The 19,426-nt window shown below is 37.8% G+C and overlaps 1 protein-coding gene across 1 annotated transcript in view; it reads left to right on the top strand.

Moving 5' to 3' along the window:
- The window catches only part of BICD1 (BICD cargo adaptor 1), a 150,231-nt gene that overhangs the window by 83,743 nt on the left and 47,062 nt on the right, over positions 1–19,426 (top strand). The window lies entirely within an intron of this gene.

Genomic DNA, 19,426 nt, shown 5'->3' with positions numbered 1-19,426 from the left:
CCAAAACCAAATGGCCCGAGAACTGAGCTGCTTGGCTGTTTTCTTTTCTTCCAGAGAAGCATATGAACTTGTTTGGAATTTTTTAACGTTTGTTCATATCGCTAAAAACGATGGCTGGCTAAAAGAGAATGTCTGTGTTTGCTTAAAATGGAGTGGGATGCTTATTGAAGCAGAACATTTTTATCTATCTATGTGATGAACTTTTCATCAAAGCAATTGAAGGGTCCGTTACTTAGCGACTGGAATTTGGGGCCCTCAGCCAGAGTCTTGAACGATTATTCTCAGGCCCAGTAAAACGAAACCCATTTTAGAGTCACCGATACACAGTCAGATGCTAAGCAGTGTCTTCTAATGGAGACCTGACTGACGTGAAATAAATCTCTTCTTCGACCCAGAAGAGCTTATCAGACAGACATGGTTGGGTCCTGCCCTGGGAACCAAAGAAGTTAGCACGACAAGGACTTGTTTTTCATGTTCGCCAAATTAAATCGCAATGAAAATGATGTTATCACTCAGAAGGTATTGAAAGGTAATTAAAGTGAAACTCTTTTGTTTTCTATATGTATTTTTCTTGGATCTCCTTCCTGCAAGACAATTTTCACCTTCCCTTTGTGATCAGAACCATCCCAGGACTTCAGGGGCTTTCTACCAACAGCATTTATTAAGAGTCCCCCCTGATCCCACCTCCACAGAATCATTTCTCCTGAGGGGCCCCCCTTCCCTGAGTGAATTCCTCCAAGGGCACCGGCTCAGCAAGGAAAAAAGGTTAACTGTGGCACCACCAGGTAAACATTTTTTCCTTGGGTGCATGTGATGCAAATGACTCGTTGAATAGACACGTTTCTCCTCCCATCTGACTTAGAGAAATCTTGAATCTTTCACCTTCGACAGGACTCCATTGTAGTTTCCTCTTCCAGCTCTTTCACTCATTGTCAGAGGAGAACTCCCACAAGTTCTCGAGGCTCTTTTTAAACACTAAGGGCAGGAAATTAGGGTTGAAAGGAAAGATGTGTGGAAAAGGTGTGTCTTTAGCCACAGGACAGTTAGTCGGAGGCACGAGGAACCCCAAATACCCTCCTAGATGCTATGGGGGAGCTAACGAGAGAATTGCGGTGCATTCTTTATAACAGGATGCGTCGAAACCAACAGGCCTTTTTGATTCCATAGACCTTTTGTATTGAACCCACATTTTCCCTCAAATACTGAAAAATCAGACTAGTAAGTCTAGAAAGCCCATTTGCTCTCAAGGGCACACTGGGCTCGGCACAACGCCCTTGCCTTGGAAACCCTAAAATGTTTTTCCAAGGCAGAGCCATTATTTGACTCAAAGCTACTAAAATAGTCCCAGCTGACTTTAAACTTTATCATTTTGGATTTTCCTTTGAACCTCGCTAAGGAGAAGAGACCTGAACAAGGAGCATGAATGAAAGCGATACTTCCCAGAAATCTGGGGAAAGGCATATAAACATTTATATATGCATATTTTTCGAAGGGATATATCGAGTATGATTGAAATCAATGACTTAGTAGATCAAGATGGCACTTTCTGAATTCAGAAAGCTAAATTATTGATGCTACCTTCTATATTTAAGCACTGTATAATAGAAAGAGCAGGCACAGCTAGGTTGCTCAGTGGATAGGGCACCAGGCTTGGAGATAGGAGAACCTGAATTCAAATCTGGCCTCGGACACTTCCTAGCTGTGTGACCCTGAGCAAGTCACTTAACCCCAGTGGCCTAGCCCTTGCCTGCCACTCCTCTGTCTTAGAATTCACACTAAGATAGAAGGTAAGGGTTTTCAAAAGAAAGCACTGCATTTGGAGTCAGAGAAGCTGGGTTCAAATCCCAACTCTACCACTTACTAACTGTGACTTTGGACAAGTCACTTCCCCTCTCTAAACTCAATTCCTCTTCTGTCAAATGAGAGGATCGAGCTGGATGACTTCTAGATGACATCTTCCAGTTCTAAATTTTTGATTCCATAATTTCACTAATGTAGAATCCCTCCAGTGGGAGAGGGGAAGAAATGTGACGCATCTAAAAGAACAAAAGCATTGCTCTGCTTATTCAACAACAAAAAATGGACTCAGACTTCCAAGGAAAATTAAACTCACACATGAAGTATTATTTTCAAATGACAACTCAAACATTCTATACACCTTACGTGGGAAACCGATGGAAGAGTCAAAAAGAATCTTAGAGAATATAAACTCTGGCTTGAATTTAGCAGTAGGGTCTAAGGAGCTGGAAGGGTCATCAGATGCCATCAAATCCTACTCATTCTCCCCACATCAACAATAAACCTGATTAATGGATAATTCAGCTGCCCCTTCTAGTGAGGGGAGAATTGACTCTCAAAATCCTTCATTCAATCCCGCAAATGACAGTGACGTTTTCCCTTACATTATGCTAAAATTGGCTTCTCCATATCTTCCATCCATTTCTCCTAGTCTTGCCTGTGGAGCAAGTCCAATAATCCTTTTCCCACAATACACCCTTTACATACTATCATGTTCCCTTCAGGTTTTCTTATTCAGGCTAAAAACTCCCCAGATTCCTCAACTGATCTTAATGTGGCATGATGATCTCGAGGCTCTTTACCTTCCTAGTTGCCCTTCTTTTGATGCTCGCCTTTAACTGTGGTGCTCAGAATTTGCCCCAGGATCCCAGAAATGGTCTATCGAGGGTGAAGCACTCTAGGGCTGACAAGATTCTATGTATTGTCCTTCCTGTCCCAAAAGTTAACCTTCTCTTTATACAATTCAGCAGGCCACATCTTTTTTAGAAGTCTTTTCATACTGCTGGTATGCCAAAATACCTCGATCTTTTCGGGCAAATTGGCATCTTGCTCTCAATTCTTCATCCCGTCCTTATGAAGTACTTCTGTTTGCTTTTATTATGTCTTATCCCTTTCGCTTTGGCTCAGTTTTGTAACCTATTAAGATCTCCTTTGGAGTCTGGTTCTGACCTACAATATACATCCAGAGCTGGACGGGACCTCGGACACTCCTTCTCTCCTATTTTACACATGAGAAAACACAGGAGCCGTCCCTCCATGTGCACGAATGATTTGCAAGTTTGGCAGGTAGGTCTCCTGTGCTTTGAAGCTGACATATAGTCTGCTCCCGTTACAGCTGATTGACCAGTTCTCGAGGCACCTGATGACGCTGACTCTCCACATTTAGCCCATGTGATCTTTACAAGGAGAGTTTGAGACACTTTGTCAAAGTATTTCCTAAAATCGAGGTTAAATTGATCAAGAGTGTTTTCCACATTTACAAACTTTTAGTAAGACACAAGAAGACTGGACAAAGTTTATCACCGAGATTGCATGGCTTCCTTGTAAAAAGAAATGTGATGAGTTTGGCACGACTAAAAACTATTGCTAAAACTCTGCCGGCTCTTTGTGATCACTGCTTCCTTTTCCTTCAAGTTCCACAGACCTTCAAATTGTATATAATTGGATACTTTTTCGTAAAAAGGTGCTCCGTGTTTCCCAGGAATGGAAGTCAAACTAACTGTCATATGATTTGTAGACTCCATTCTCTTCTTTTAAAAAAAACCTGGAACTTTGAGCTTTACTCCTAGCCTACAATACAAGTAAGTCCACGATCTTACAAAGGGCGTTGGATTTGGCTCAGTAATCTACCTGCTGGATCTTCTAGGAGTTAAGCTATAGGACTCCTCTATCCTGTGATCATCAGGGACAGCTAGAGAGTCTCTTAGCTTCCTCTGTTCTCAGATTCCATCCTACAGCTATTTTTCTTTCACTCTTTCCAATCCAAAGATCGTTCTCTTTGGCGAAAGAAAGGCAGCCAGTAGTTAGTGTGTGCCATACACTGTGTTAGGTTGTAGGGATACAAAGAAAGACAAATACAGTCCCTACCCTCAGGGAGCTCCCATTCTAATGGAGGATACAACATTCAGATAAGTATGTCCATAGAAGTTAAACAAATATATAAAGTAAATTGGAGATCATCTCAGAAGAAAGCTACTAGCATTGGGAGGGAAGGGAAAAGTTTCTTGTAGAAGGGAGGTTGTGAGATGAGTCTTGAAGGAACTAGAAAGTCCAGGATCCAGAGAAAAAGAGGGAGAATATCCAGGCAGTAAAAATGACCACAGTCAGGAGATTGTACAAAGAACAGTAATGGTCAGGTCACTGGCAGTGACCACAGGGAGGAGAATAAGACACAAGAAGACTGGAAAAATGGGAGAGAGGCCAGGTTATGCAATGCTTTCAAAGCTAAATGATTTTATATTTGATCCTGGAAGTTACAGGCAAGCACTGAAGTCTGTTGACTAGGGAATGAACATAGTGGGTCTTGGGAAGACCAATTTGGCAGTCGAATGGACAACAATGGAGGGAGACAAATTAGAGAAAACAATAAGCAGGCTAGTCTAATAGTTTAGGCACGAGATGAGGAGAGCCTATCCCCTGGGGTTAAAGGAGAGAACTAAACATTTATGGCAGATGTTACAAAGGTAAAAGTAACAGGATCTGGCAACCGATTGGATACACGAGGGGAGGAAGAGTGAGAAGTCGAAAATGACCCCTAAGTTGCAAGCCAGGGTATGTGAAAGGATGGTGATGCCATTGGTAGTGATGGGGAAGAGGGGAGGTTTTGAGGAGGAAAGATAATGAGTTCGATTTTGAACATGTTGAGTTTAATCTCTCTATGGAAAATTGGATACAATTTGAGATATCTGATAGGTAAAAGGAGACGTGAGATTGGAAGTCAATCGAGAAACTAAGTCTAGATAAGTAGACCTGAGTGTCTTCTCTCTAAAGATGGTAACTGAATTCATGGGACAGGATGAGATTACAAGGGAGAGAGTGTAGACTATAAAGAGAAAAGAGACGTCCATAATTAGTAAGTGGAAGAAGACGCAGCAAAGGAAACTAAGAAAGAAAGTTTGGAAAGTAGGAGAATTAGGAGAGAGCAGTGTCATGGCAACCTAGATGGGAGAATATCAAGAAAAAGAGAATGGTATCAAAGGCTTCAGAGAGGTCAAGAAGGATGCGGACTGAAAAAAGAAAGGAATAGAGATAAAGAACAGACCTGTGACATTGTCCTAGGGAGCTCTGGCTATCAGTGACGACTGGCACCTTCTCTGTAACTTTGCATCACAGTTGTCTAGATTGTCTAGAGAATAAGTGATTTGCCCAGGGTCACATGGCCAGTGTATATCCAAGGCTGGACTCAAATGCAGGTCTTTCTGCCTGCCATGCCAGGTTACCTGTCACAGGCACAGAAAACAAGCAAAATAAGATTTGGGTAGTTCTATTTTCTCTGTCATTAGGGTTTATTTTTTCACTGACTTCTAGATAGATTCAGTTTATTCTCAACATCAGTTCTCTTGGCACTATTCTTGGAGGACTCTGTCCTTCCCTCCTACTCATCCTTCTTTACCTGCCTGTTTCCTTTATCTATATGTGGCATCTTTTAATTAGAGTCAATAAGTTTCCTGGAAGCCAAATGTTCTCTTTTTCACAATTCCTTTTCTTCCTCATCACAATGTTTCTTTTTCTTTTCTTTTTTTTTTTGGTCATCTTCAAAACTTCATTTTTTGAGAGATTCCCATCCCTAGGAAAACCCAACTCTCCTTTCCCTGAACCCTTTGAAATAAGCTCTGCTCTCCTGGAATGCACATGGCAGATGATGTCCAGCTTTTCTCTTCTTTTCTTTGACAAGTCCCGCAATGGAGAGGATACTTTCCCACCAAGCTCCTGTCGTTTCTACTTCTGTAACTAGATCTTCCCTATTCAGGATAAGCAGATCCAGAGGAGCAGCTCTTCTCAGTGTTCCCTGGCCCTTTTGAAGGACAAAATGATCTTCAAGACAAGTCAAGAAAGGATTGGTTGCTCTGCTTTGATGATGATTCTGATGATGGCACTTTGCACCTAGTATCTGCATGTCACTGCATTCATGTTATGCCTACTGTTGCCTCCTGGTGATTTTCACACAAATATTGTCAATCATGCTTTCCCCTCGCTTTCTTCACATCGAGCATATCTTCTAAGGAGTCTGGGTTCCTCCTGCCTCTTCCCTCCTCCTCCTCCTCCTCCTCACCTCCCTCCCTATTCACACCCCTTTTATTTTGTCCTGTTTCACTTAAATAAACGATACCTCTCCACAGCATTTTTCTAGTCTCATTGCACCAAGACTCATACACCTCACTGGTCTATTTTGCGTTGTATTTTCAATGGCGCTTTCCCCATTTCTGAAATACTGTATTCATCAATAAACTCTGCCGTCTGGCTTTCCTCAAGTTTCACCTAAAATCCACCTTCAGCAAAAAACAAACCAAAAATCCTTTCTCTCCTTTCTCCCCCCACTTACTATTAATGGCTTCCCTCATCCCGTGTTGTCTCTCTGATTAGAACGTGACATCAGGGGCTCTTCTTGCCTTTCTTCGTGTTGTCTGGCACATAGCATGCACTTAAAAATGCTTGTTAACTGACTGAGTTATGGATTTGAAGCTCTAATGTGGTCTTGACAGAAATTCTGAGGAACAGAGTCGAGAGCAGGATCAGCTTGTTAGCTAGGCTAGCAGCGATATGTTGGCTCAGTGTCCTCTCAATGGCAGAGATTCTGAGGGAGGACGGCAGGGTCTTTCATGGTGACTTAATATAGGATGGCAGAGCAAACTCTCCAGCCACGTAGGCTTGTCCTCTTCTCATTGTCCACAAAGTAAAAACACTCTGACGTCATCTTGGTAGTACAGTCCTTTGGCTGTCCTGTCCACTGTGGAGAAACCCCTTACCCACAGCAAGACATAGGAGTCCGCTCACCAGGCAATCCCAGTGAGGAGCTGCCTCACAGAGGAGGCACGATAAGTGTCATCTCAGCTCCTGCCAGTTCTCTGGTGGTGAGAGCCGTCTTGGTCGACAGCAGTGAGAGGTGTGGGAGTAGTTTAAATGGACAAGATTTGACCTTTGGGGCTAATCAAGTTTCTCTGGAATGTGCGTGGCAGAAGTTATGGCGACAGGGAACCAGGAAGGAAGGAGAAAGTTAAATCAAGCTTGATTAAGTCTTAACAATCAAACTAAAAATCAGTTCTCAGTTTCACAATATGTGGCTTCCTGGATAGAGAGGGAGGCGACTCCTCCCTTCTCTTGCCTTTGAATCTTGCGTCTCTTTGGATTCGATTTTCACCCTCAGAATTTATGAGAGTGAAACCTCCCTCCAGAGGAAAAATGTCATCATTCTTTTCTGAAAACTTCAAAAATGTTTTCAATGACACGTCGAAACAATACTTAACAATCGTTAGCCGACATCTGGGGATACAGATTCTCTCCCTCCTTCCCTCCCTCCCATCCTCCCTGCCACGGTCAATAATGTCATATAGCGCTGTCCTGCGGCACAGTACTGGAAGAGGCCGCCGATCACACACGGAAAGGCCTTTATAAAGTTAAGCCACAAAGCATAAATCCCAAACCTGTTGTCTGAAGAGGTCCAGCCTCTCCAAATTCCGTGCACGGATTCTAATCACCTGGGGGGAAGCCAGAGACTAGGAAAACAAATGGGAAAGGGGAACGCATAGGGAAAATAACAGACAAGAGACACAGAAAGCTGCAGCATGATGTCCCTCTGGGAGGCAAGTCAGAGAGAGAGGTTGTCTCGGGCTGGTTCATTCTGTCTTTTCACATCCCTGGGGCTTTCTGGGTACCCTCCAATCAAAGGAAGCAGCAGAGGTTTTACCTAAGATTACAAGTCCAATTAGAAAGACAGTGAAACAGGGCTAAGCCAGGTGGCCAGGAAGGAGTCATTTGAAAGTCCTTCCTGACCAGTGTCAAACCTTCCTCTTCCTGGAACCCTGGCCCAAACCTATGCAGATTGTAAAAGGAAGCCTTAGAAATTCAAAAAGACCTTTTCAGCCTGTCTCCCAGCTGCAGCTTCATTTCTTTGAAAGTACAATTTCTAAGCCCAACAAATGTTTACCCAACCCAATAGAAAGAGTCAGTCTTTCTCAACCATCTTCTCCATCAGCCTTTGTGTTCTTCTACGGAAGGCGGGGAGGGGGCGTCTGTGATGGAGCAACATGGAACAGCTTCTGGCAGCTCTTCCAAATGTAAGCCAGGAGGCAGCTCCAGTAAGACCGAGGGACGTTCGGGACCCTCTCACCTGTTCTTGTGCTCAGGAGTATTGGAAAGTCATTACCAGATTGCTCCTGATGTTCCAGAGTAATTCTAAAGATCACAAAGCCATTAGAAACCTGCTAACCTCTGACATCTCAGTTGTAGCCATGTTGTCGTTGTTTTCCCCTTGTTTTCTTTACTGTGCATTAGTTTATCCGTCTCTCCCAATTTCTCTTATTCTTAATATTTATCATTTCTTCTTTTATAGTTATATTTCATTACATTCATACATTATAATTTTTCTTAGTCATTCTTTACTACTAAAAAGGGGGGGATTTGGATGTGGTCAAGATGGCAGAACAAGAAGAAGCATTAGGATCAAGCTTGCTCATCATCTTTACGTTAATAAAGATTTAGAAAGTACCACAGACTGAATTCTAATTGGAAAAGCTCAGAAAGGTCACCGTGAATCAATTTTCCATCTCAGGACAGCTTAGGGAGACAGAAGAGAGAGGCCCTGCTGACTCTGAGAGTCTGGCCAGGATTCTGTGCGATATGGAAAGAGGGCCAAAACTGGGCACTGGAGCAGGAAGCACTGGGGCAGAACGAGATCCCTGGGGATTCTTGTGCAAATCGTTGTAGGAACAGGTGCCAGCTAGCCGTTCTGCCATCCATTATCCACTTCTAGATTACAAAACTAGGGTGGATAGGAGCAGTCATGAGAGTGGAACCTAGCGTATACTAAATAAGTTCTGGAAACAAATGTATGGCTCTAATGAATAAGTCCAGCATCAGTCTACTGACACTCCCAACTTGGAACAAGCTGACTCCAAAATGAGTCAGAAATTTGTAGAATTCAGACTATGAAAGCAATGAACAGACCTTCTTCCCCCAGATCATACCACCCTGGGAGCAATAAAAACTTGCAGGTCCCTAGCCAGAGCTGTGAAAGTAGCAGAAGAATAGGAGGACAGAAGCTCTGAACAGACATTCCCTTCCGCCCCTACCCCCTGAATTGTGCAGAGATCTGCACTAACGTAAAGTCCAAAGTTAAGGAGTAGGTTGAAAGAATAAACAAACAAAAAGGAACCTGGCCATAAAGAGCTTTCATGACTTCCAGGAAGCTCAAGAGACAAATACAGAAGAGGAGAGCAATTTTAAAAAAAAATTTATAAGGCCCAAAGGAAAGGCAGCTGGTACACAAATCCAACAAGGATTCATAAAAGAATTTAAGGAAGAGTTTTAAAAAGAGCTAAAAATGATTTTTAAAATGAAATGAAAGTGGTAGAGAAAAAATGTCAAAGAGCTAGGGAGGAAAAAATGAGAATTAACATCTTGGGAAAAGGTATAAAACCTTACTAAAGAAAAAATTCTGTGAAAATTAGAATTGGAGAATGGAAAGCTAATGACTCCAAGAGACAGCAAGAAATAATAAAACAAAGTCAAAATACTAAAAATAAAAAGAAAAACTGTAAAGTGTCATAAAGGAAAAACAATATGAAAACAGATTGAGAAGAGATAAAGTGAGAATCATTGGACTGCCTAAAAGCAATAAGCAACAAAAAAAGATGTTAGGCATCTTATTTCAAGAAATCATAAAAGAAATCTGTTCAGATACCTTAGAACAGAGGTTAGAGTAGAAAATGAAGAAAGCACCAAACTCCCAGGAACAAAATCTAGAATTTTCAAAATCAAAATTAAAATACTGTAAGTAACCAAGAAAAAAAAAGAATTCAAGTACGTAGATATTCAGATTCACACAAAAGATTTAGCAACCACCAAAACCAAAGAGTGAGAACTTGGAATATGATATTCCAGAAGACATATGATCTAGGCTTACAATCAAGAATAACTTTCCTAGTAAAACTAAGTATAATCCTATGGGAGATAAAATGGATTTTTAATTAAATAGATAATTTCAAGAATTCCTGATAAAAGAACCAAGTTGAAAATTTGACAAACAAATACAGGAGCTAAGATAAGGATTAAAAAGGTGAACAAGAATGAGAAACATAAGGAACTAGACCAGGTTAAGCTTTTTATATTATTGTATGAGGAAAGAATATGTGTAGGTCCTAAAAAACGTTGCCATCATGAGGAATCATAGAGTCTAATTAGACAGAGGGGTTGGGTGTGATTCTCTTATGTTTGAATGATCTCAGAAGAATAATGGAAAGAGGCCTTAATAAGCAAAATGCACTGGAAGATGGGGGGAAGGGAAAGGAAGAATGGGGGAAATTTTCACATAAATGGGGTCCACAAAGAGGAGTTTATGCAACAAAGAGAGGTAAATGGGGAGGAGTGGATGAATCTTGAATCTCATTCTTATCTGAACTACTTAATGAAGGGAAGAATATATATAATATAAATACATATATATATATTCACATACACAATTGCATATAGAAATATATCTTATTCAACAATAAAAAGGGTTAAGGGGAAAGGATAGATTAAGGTAAGCATTAGTCAGAAGGAAAACAGACTCTTAAAAGGGGTTGCTGTGAACTTGGAGTCACCCAGGATGAGGTGAAGGGCAAAAAGGGAGACACACTGGTAGGCTTAGCTTAGCACTTTATTTTACACACACACACACACACACACACACACACACACACACACACACACACACACACAACCTCTCTCTCCAGCAGCTTCAACAGCAGATGTATCTACCTCTGGCTAGTGGCTAGTGTAAGAAACAAACAATAAGCAAAGATGGAGTTTGGGAAATTATTTTTTTTCTCTAAGATGCTAGGAACTGTTTTCCTTCTGGCAGGGACATCTGGAGTAAGGGAATCACCTCCCTCAATATCTTTCCTGAGCCTGTTTTTCTCTGTTTTTCTCTGTGGTTGTGCCCCCTACATGGCCTCCTCAGGAATGCAAGAAAGGGAGAGGAACATGTCAGGGGAAGTTAACCCTTTGGTTCCCTACAGGAGGTGGGAGGGGAAGAAAAATGTAATAGAATGGAGGAAAATACATAGTTAGCAGTCATAATTATGAATGTGAATGCAATAAGCTCACCTATAAAATGAAAAAAAGATAGCAGAATGGATTAGATACTAGAATATAACAATATATTTCTTATAAAAAACATGCTTGAAAGAGAGACACAGTTAAAATAATAGGCTGGAGCAGAATCTATTATACTTTAGTTGGAGTAAAAAAAGAAAAGAGTATTAATCATCTCAAGCAAAAAAAAAATAATAGTCCAAATTTTAAAAAGCAGGAAAACCACTTTTTGCTAAATAATAATAATAATAATAATAATAATAATAATAATAATAATAATAATAATAATAACAAAAGACAGTACCGGAATTAAACACATGCATCAAATGGCATGGTATCCAAATTCTGAAAGAAAAATATTTTTTTTGGTTAAATGAGTTAAAAGAAGAAATAGGTAGTAAATCTATAATAAGGAGACCTCAATTCATCCTTCTCAGCCCTAGATAAATCTAACCAAAAAGTAAGCAAGAAAGAAATTAAAGAAATGAATTAGGTTTTAAAATGTTAGATATTATGGACCTCTAGAGAATAGTGAATGGTAATAGAATATAGTCCACCTATTAAAGGCAGCTAGCTAATGCAGTGGATGGAGTACAGGACCTGGAGTCAGGAAGAACTGAGTTCAAATACGACCTCAGACACTCACTGACTATAATGACATTGAGCAAGTTACTTAACCTCCATTTGCCTCAGTTTTTTCAACTGTAAAATGGTGATAATAATAGCACTTCCTAGATTTGTGATCATTAAGTGAGGTAATATTTTTAAAAAGTGTTTAGCAAAGTGCCTGGTACGTAGTAGGCACTATATAAATGCTTATTCCTTTTCCTTTCCCTTACATCTAATCCTCAATTGTACAGAGCACTTTTGCAAAAATTAAGCATATATCAAGGCATAAAAACATCACAAACATATGCAGAAAAATTAAACATATCATTGGCCAACAAGAATGAAATCAAATTAGATTATTTAAGTTATTTTGAAGCAGAAATCAAAAATTAATTGGAAAACTAAATAACATTCCTAACAAATACAACTCAAAGAATAAATTACAGAAACAGAAGTAATTTCTTTAATGATAATGTTAAAAATAAGACAATATACCAAAATTCGTGTAATGCAATCAAAAGCATTACTTAGAGGAAATTTTATATCCCTGAGCTCTTTTATCGATAAAAGATAAAAAGAGCAAATGAACAAATTGGGCATGCAGCTCAAACTAGAAAAAAATCCAACAAATTGATACCCTCCCCCCCAATTAAACACCAAAATTGAGACTCTAAAAATCAAAGTAGAGATTATTTATTAAAAGAAAAATCCTATTGAGCTAATTAATAAAATTAGTAGCTTTAAAAAAAATTTAAAACCCTTACCTTCCATCTTGGCATCAATACTGTGTATTGGTTCCAAGGCAGAAGAGTGGTAAGGCAATGGAGGTCAAGTGACTTGCCCAGGGTCACATAGCTAGGAAGTGTCTGAGGCCAGATTTGAACCTAGGACCTCCCCTCTCATCTCTAGGCCTGGCTTTCCATCCATTGAGCCACCCAGCTGCCCCCATTTTTTAAATTAAAAAAAAATTTTGGTAGCTTTTTAAAAAGCCAATTAAATAGATAAATCATTGGCCAATTTGATTTTTTTTGAAAGAAAGAAGAAAGCCAAATTAACCAGTATTGAAAATGAAAAAGGTAAATTAACAACCAACTAATAAGAAATAAAAGCAAATATTTAGGAGATATTTCATTTAACTATATGCCAATAAAAATGATAATTTAAATGAAATGGATGAATATTTACAAAACTACTAATTGCTTAGATTAACAGAACAGGAAATAGAATACTTCAATAGCCTTATCTTAGAAAAAGAAATTGCATGTCATCAATGAACTTCAGAAAATAAAAACCCAGAAACAGATGGATTTACAATTAATTCTATTAAATATTTAAAGACCAGTTTATTCTTATACTACATAAAATGTTTGAAAAAGTAGGTAAAGAAAGAGTCCTACCAAAAAATTGTGGGAAGATAGTGAAATAGGGCACAAGATGACCTCATTTTCCAGATTCTCCCACAAATTAAAAAAAAATAGTACCTCCAAGTCAACTTTAGAGGAGCAGAAATCGAGAATCAGAGCGAAGCCGTCTAGCCGTAGGACAATTTGGGAGGAAGGTCTCTGACCTCATGGGCGAAGATCTCACCTGCTAAAGTGTAAATACCACAGAAACAACTACTGACAAACAATAAGCCCTGGGTACATCTGTGCTAGTGGACAGCCTCACTTGGGAATTTACCAGCCAGGGGCAAATACCACCAGAATCAACAAACAAGCCCTGGCAGCAACTATGTGGAAGGCAGCCTCGGTTTCCAAGATTTCCGGCTACACACAGTTTGGGGTCACAGCTGACCAGGGGAAGACTTCAGGGCCCAAGTGTGCTGGCCAGACACCACTCTGTCCTGGGCTGTGGCTTCTGGAGAGGAGGAGTAAGGAGTGAGCACACCTGGATAAGTATGGTTCCTGAGAGGCAAAGACCCTGCTGACTGTAGGAAAGGAAAGCAGAGTCCCCGGTTGCATTTCCAGAGTATAGGGACAAGTTTAATTGCTTGCAACCACATGGGAACTGTGGGAGTAGCACTGCCAGGGGATCCGGTCTATGCTCAGGGGTAGAGAAGAATATTTGAGATCTCTTACAGATTGGGAAGTGAACCACAAGGAGGAGGGACTCCACACCTGGTCCTGGGTACTAGAGACTGGAAGGATCAGGTAGGGCTCAGGAAATAAAAGCCCAAAAAAACCTGAAACTTGAAACATCATCCCATAAACAATGGGAACAATGATTCTAGTAGAAAGCTAACAAGCCTATTAACTACTCAATTTTTTTTTGATAAGTAAGCAAAAGAGAAATCACCCAACCATAGATAGCTAATATAAGGAAAGAGAAGACCACGGTTCAAATTCAGAAGACGGTGAAGTTAAAACATCTACCAAACAGAGAAAGATGGTCACAAGTCCAAAAAGAGTTTTTGGAAAAACTTTAAAAAGATGAAAAAATTGGAGAATGACTGAAGAAGTTGTGGTATCTGATGGGGATGGAATACTATTGTTCTGAAAGGAATATTGAACTGGAGGAATTCCATGTGAACTGGAAAGACCACCAGGAAGTGATGCAGAGTGATAAGAGCAGAACTTCTATAATGGACTTCTTTACTAGCAGCAATGCAGTGATCCAGGACAATTCTGAGGGACTTATGAGAAAGAATGCTATCCACATCCAGAGAAAGAACTGTGGGAGCAGAAACTCAGAAGAAAAACACGTGATTCAATGGGTATATGATTGGGGATCTTGAGTTTAAATGATCACTCTTATTGCAAATATGAATAATATGGAAATAGGTTTTGAACAATGATACATGTACAACTCAGTGGAACTGCTCATTAGCTCAGGGAGGGAAGAGAGGAAAGAAAGAACATAAATCATGTAACCATGGGAAAATATTGTTAATCAATTAATTAAAATAAAATAAAAATTTTAAAAAGATTTAAAATACCAAATGAAAGAGATTGAGGAAAAGTTAGAAAAAAATAAGAGCAATGCAAGAAAATTATGAAAGAAAAGTCAACCATTTGGAAAAAGATTTTAAAAATTATCAAAGAAAATAGCACATTAAAATTAGAATCTGACAAAGCAAAGCTAATGATTTCTTAAAACAACAAGAAAGGATCAAACAGAATCAAAAGAATGAAAACTAGAACAGAATATAAAACATCTTATTACAAAAATAATTGACCTGGGAAATAGATCAAGGAGAAACTATATAGGAATTGTCAGACTACCAGAAAGTTATGATCAAAAAAAGTTTTGACATTTACTTCAGGAAATTTTTAAGGAGAATTGCTGATAAATTTTGGAACTAGAGGGTAAAATAGAAATGGAAATAATCCACTGATCGCCACCTGAAAGAGATCCTAAGATGAAAACTCACAGGAACATTATTGCTGAGCCCCATTGCTCCCAGGTTAAGGATAAAGTACTATAAACAATCAGAAAAAAAAAACAATTTAAATACCATGGAGTTAGGATAATCTAAGACTTATCAGCGTCAGCAGCAATAGAGTGAAAGGCATGGAACATGATAAAGAGTAAAGGAGCTGGGTTTATAGCCAAGAATAGCATGATTTTAGTAGGAAAAAACAGATATTTAATAAACTAAAGGTATTCTTAAGGAAAAGACTAGAATTGAGTAGAAGATGTTATCTACCAGACTCATAAGACAGTCAACATAAAAAACCAATTATAAGGAATTCAGTAGGTCAAACTGTTTACTTCTTATATGAGAAAGTGTTATCTGTAACCCTTAAGAGTGATAGAATTACTGGCTAATTTGAAAGAGCATATACAGATAGAAGGCCTGAGTTCAAGTTGAATATAATGGAATGAGCCAGAAATATAAATAAAATAAGGTAGAAAGAAGTAAACTGGAACATTATCTCATACAAGAGTGTTTTGACTGGAAAAATTGTTATAGTGGAGTGGAGTAAGGATTGGAAAACAGCAGTGCTAGAACTCTATTCTCATCAGATCTGAGTTAAAGAGAGAATAACATTCACATCTAGAAGAGTAAAAATCTTAATTTATAGAGAAATAGGAAGTTGAGGGGATAGGATAAAGGAGAGACTCTTAGCAAGGATTAAGAGAAAAAAAGGCAAATGGATAAGATAAGGAACAGATTCTTAGAAGGGTGGATAAAATAAGAACTAGGAGGAAAAGCAGAGGGTATAAAGGAAGGAAGGACCCTTAGAGAGGTGGGTTAATGAAGACATAGGAAGAGAAGGGAGAGGATAAGAGAGGAGTTCTTAAGAAGGGAAGACAAACAGTGTGGAAAAGTAGAATGGAGGGAAACAATAGTAATTATAATTTTCATTATGAATGGGATGAATTCACCCAAAAAACAGAAACAGATAGCAAAATGGATCAAAAATGAAATATGACAATATTTTACTTACCAGAAACACATTTAAAAATGAGAGATACATGTGGAGTAAAAGGCCTGGAGCAGAATATATGATGCTTCAGCTGATTAAAAAAAAAAAAAAAAGCAGGGGGCATCTGGGTAGCTCAACACATTGAGAACCAGGCCTAGAGATGGGAGGTCTTAGGTTCAAATCTGGCCTCAGACACTTCCCAGCTGTGTGACCCTGGGCAAGTCACTTGACCCCCATGGCCCACCTTTACCTCTCTTCTGCCTTGGAGCCAATACACAGTATTGACTCCAAGATGGAAGGTGAGGGTTTAAAAAAAAAAAAAAGCAGAGGTAGCAATCATAATATCAGACAAAGTTAAAGCTAAAATAGATTTAATTAAATGAGATATATAAGAAAATTATATTATGTTAAAAGGTACCATAGATAATGAAACATTTATCAGTATTGAACCTATATGTACCAAATGTTATAGCATCCATATATTTTAAGGAAAATCTAAATAAGCTACAAGTGGAAATAGCAAAACAATAATAGTGGGGTACTTCAATCTTTCTCCCTCAGAACTAGATGAATCTAACAAAAAAATAAATGAGTTAAAGAGATGAATAGAATCTTAGATAAGCTAAATATGGTAGATATCTGGAGAGAATTAAATGGGAATAGAAAGAGTAGACCTTTTCCTCAGCAGTATAGTTTACCTTTATAAAAACTGACCATATATTAGGGCACAAAACTTTACAATTAAATGCAAAAATACAGAAATACTAAATGCATTCTTTTCAGACTATAATTAGATAAAAATTATATGTAATAAGGGACAAAATAAAAATTAATTGGAGATTAACTTAATATTAAAGAATGAGTGGGTTAAAGAACAAGTCATAGAAACAACAAATACACTTATTAAAGAGAATGATAATAATAAGACCATATATTAAAACCCATGAAATTCTGAAAAACAGTTAATTAGAGGAAAATGTCTGTTTATAAATGCTTATTTCAATAAAATGGAGAAAGAATTGATCAATGAATTGGGAATACAATTTTTTAAAATTTGAAAAATAGAACAAATTTTAAATCCCCAACTAAACACCAAATTAGAAATCCTAAAAATCAAAGGTGAGCTTAATGGAACTGCATGTAAGAAAACCATTTCATAAATAAATATGGTTTTATGAAAAAATAAACCATTGGTTAATATGACTTAAAAAGAGAGAGAAGAAAACCATGTCACTAGCAATAAAAATGAAAGGGTGACTATACTACCAATGAAGCCAAAATCAAAGCAGTTGTTAGTAATTATTTTGCCCAATTATAAATAGGAGAATATTTACAGAAACATAAACTGCGTAGACTATCAAAGGAGGAAATACAATATCTAAATATTCCTAATTTAGAAAAAGAAATTGAACAGGCCATAAATGAATTTTCTAAGAAAAAAGTATTAGGATCAGATGGATTTACAAATTAATCCTGCCAAACATTTATTTATTTATTTATACGGCTTTTCCTCACTTTCTTTATTTTTTAAAAATATTTTATTTTTTAGAAAAATTTTCTATGGTTACATGATTCATGTTTTTACTTTCCCCTTAACCCCCCCCCCCATAGCCAATGCACATTTCCACTGATTTTAACATGTGTCATCAATCAAGACATTTCCATATTATTGTTAGTTGCATTGGTATTCTGCCAAATATTTAAAGATAAACATTTTAATGTTAAGTAAATTATTTTAAATAATAAAGAAAGTCTTACAAAACTCCTTTTATGAAACAAATATGGTACTGATTTCTAAACCAGGAAGAGTAAAAACAGCAAAATAAAATTATAGATGCAAAAATCCTAAGTAAAAGACTAGTGTAAAAATTAAAATGAATTTACAATAACTTCAAATATTATATTTTATAATTATGCATACATAATTATAATATGAAAATAAGATTTATTTCTAATCACTAGAAGTAAAGAAAAAAAATAAGGTAATTATATAACAAATGCCAAAACTGCCAACAGGAAGCAAAGACCCTAACTATGGAACTCCACCCAATTTATCTCCTGTCTACATCAGCCCATAATGACAGGAAGTCAGTGGGCTCTTGGGTAGTGTAGTTCAGAGGTACAAGATTTCCAATTACACACTAGCTAGGAGACTACAACAATATATCACAAAGATTATAAAAAGAAAACGATTAACATCATTGATTATATAGCAAATATAGGAATAGCAAAAGTAACAAAAATCATATAATTATATCAATACATGAAGTAAAAGTTTTTGACAAATTGCAACACTCATTCCTATTTAAAACACTGGAAAGCATGGGTCTGAATGGATTTTCTCTTGATATAAAAAGAAGCATCTATCTGAAACCATCAGCAAGTCTTATTTGTAACAGAGATAATCTAGAAGCCGTCCCAGTAAGATCAGGAGTGAAAAAAGGATGCCCATTTTCACCAATACTATTTAATATTGTATTAGAAAGGTTAGCAATAGCAGTAAGAGAAGAAAAAAATTGAAGGAATCAGAATTGGCAAAGAAGTAATAAAACTCTCTTTTTGCAGATGATATGATGGTATATGTGGAAAATCCTAAAAAGTTAATTGAAAGTATCAATAATTTTGGCAAAGTAGTAGAACATAAAATAAACTCACATAAATCATCAGCATTTCTATATATATCACTAACAAAGATGTGTGCAATCGATATCCCATTTAAAATAATCATAGACAGAATCAAAGCCTAGGATTATACCTGCCAAAAGAAGTCAAAAACTACATGAATATCATTACAAAATACTTTTTAAACAAATAAAGTCATGTAAATTGGAGAAATATTCTTTGTTCATGGGTGGACAGAGCCAATATAATTAAAATGACATTTAATTTTCTTATTCAATGCCATCCCAATTAAATTACCTATAGGGGGCCAGCCTCTATATGATTTTGGGGGTCCTGAGTGGCGTGGTAGCATAGGATGGTTAAAGCAGGAGAAAGAAAATGAGAACAACTAGACTGGTGGTTAGCCCATGCTGTTCTGAATTCTGTGGGCTTGGGAGTTTATTATATACTGATTTCAAACAAAGAACACAAAAAAGAGTTACAGCAGTGAAGGGGTAACAAATAACCCATTGAAGTTTAAAGAGTAAAGGTGCAAAGACAAATGGCCAAATTCCAACCACCAATTTAGTAGGGGATAATTCTGGGAGAGGAAATACCCCCATGGAGATGCTCACCAACTGAGTCCTGCCAAAGGCGCCAGTTCTAATCTGAATATGCACTCTTATCTAAGTAACATTTGTTAGGATTCGGGCTTCTCAATTATCAAGGAGAGGAATCATCAACTCAGTAGATGC

Source organism: Gracilinanus agilis, chromosome 5 (genome assembly GCF_016433145.1).
Source record: "Gracilinanus agilis isolate LMUSP501 chromosome 5, AgileGrace, whole genome shotgun sequence".
In the NCBI taxonomy this organism is placed as follows: Eukaryota; Metazoa; Chordata; class Mammalia; order Didelphimorphia; family Didelphidae; genus Gracilinanus; species Gracilinanus agilis.
This window is presented reverse-complemented; position numbering and strand designations above follow the sequence as displayed.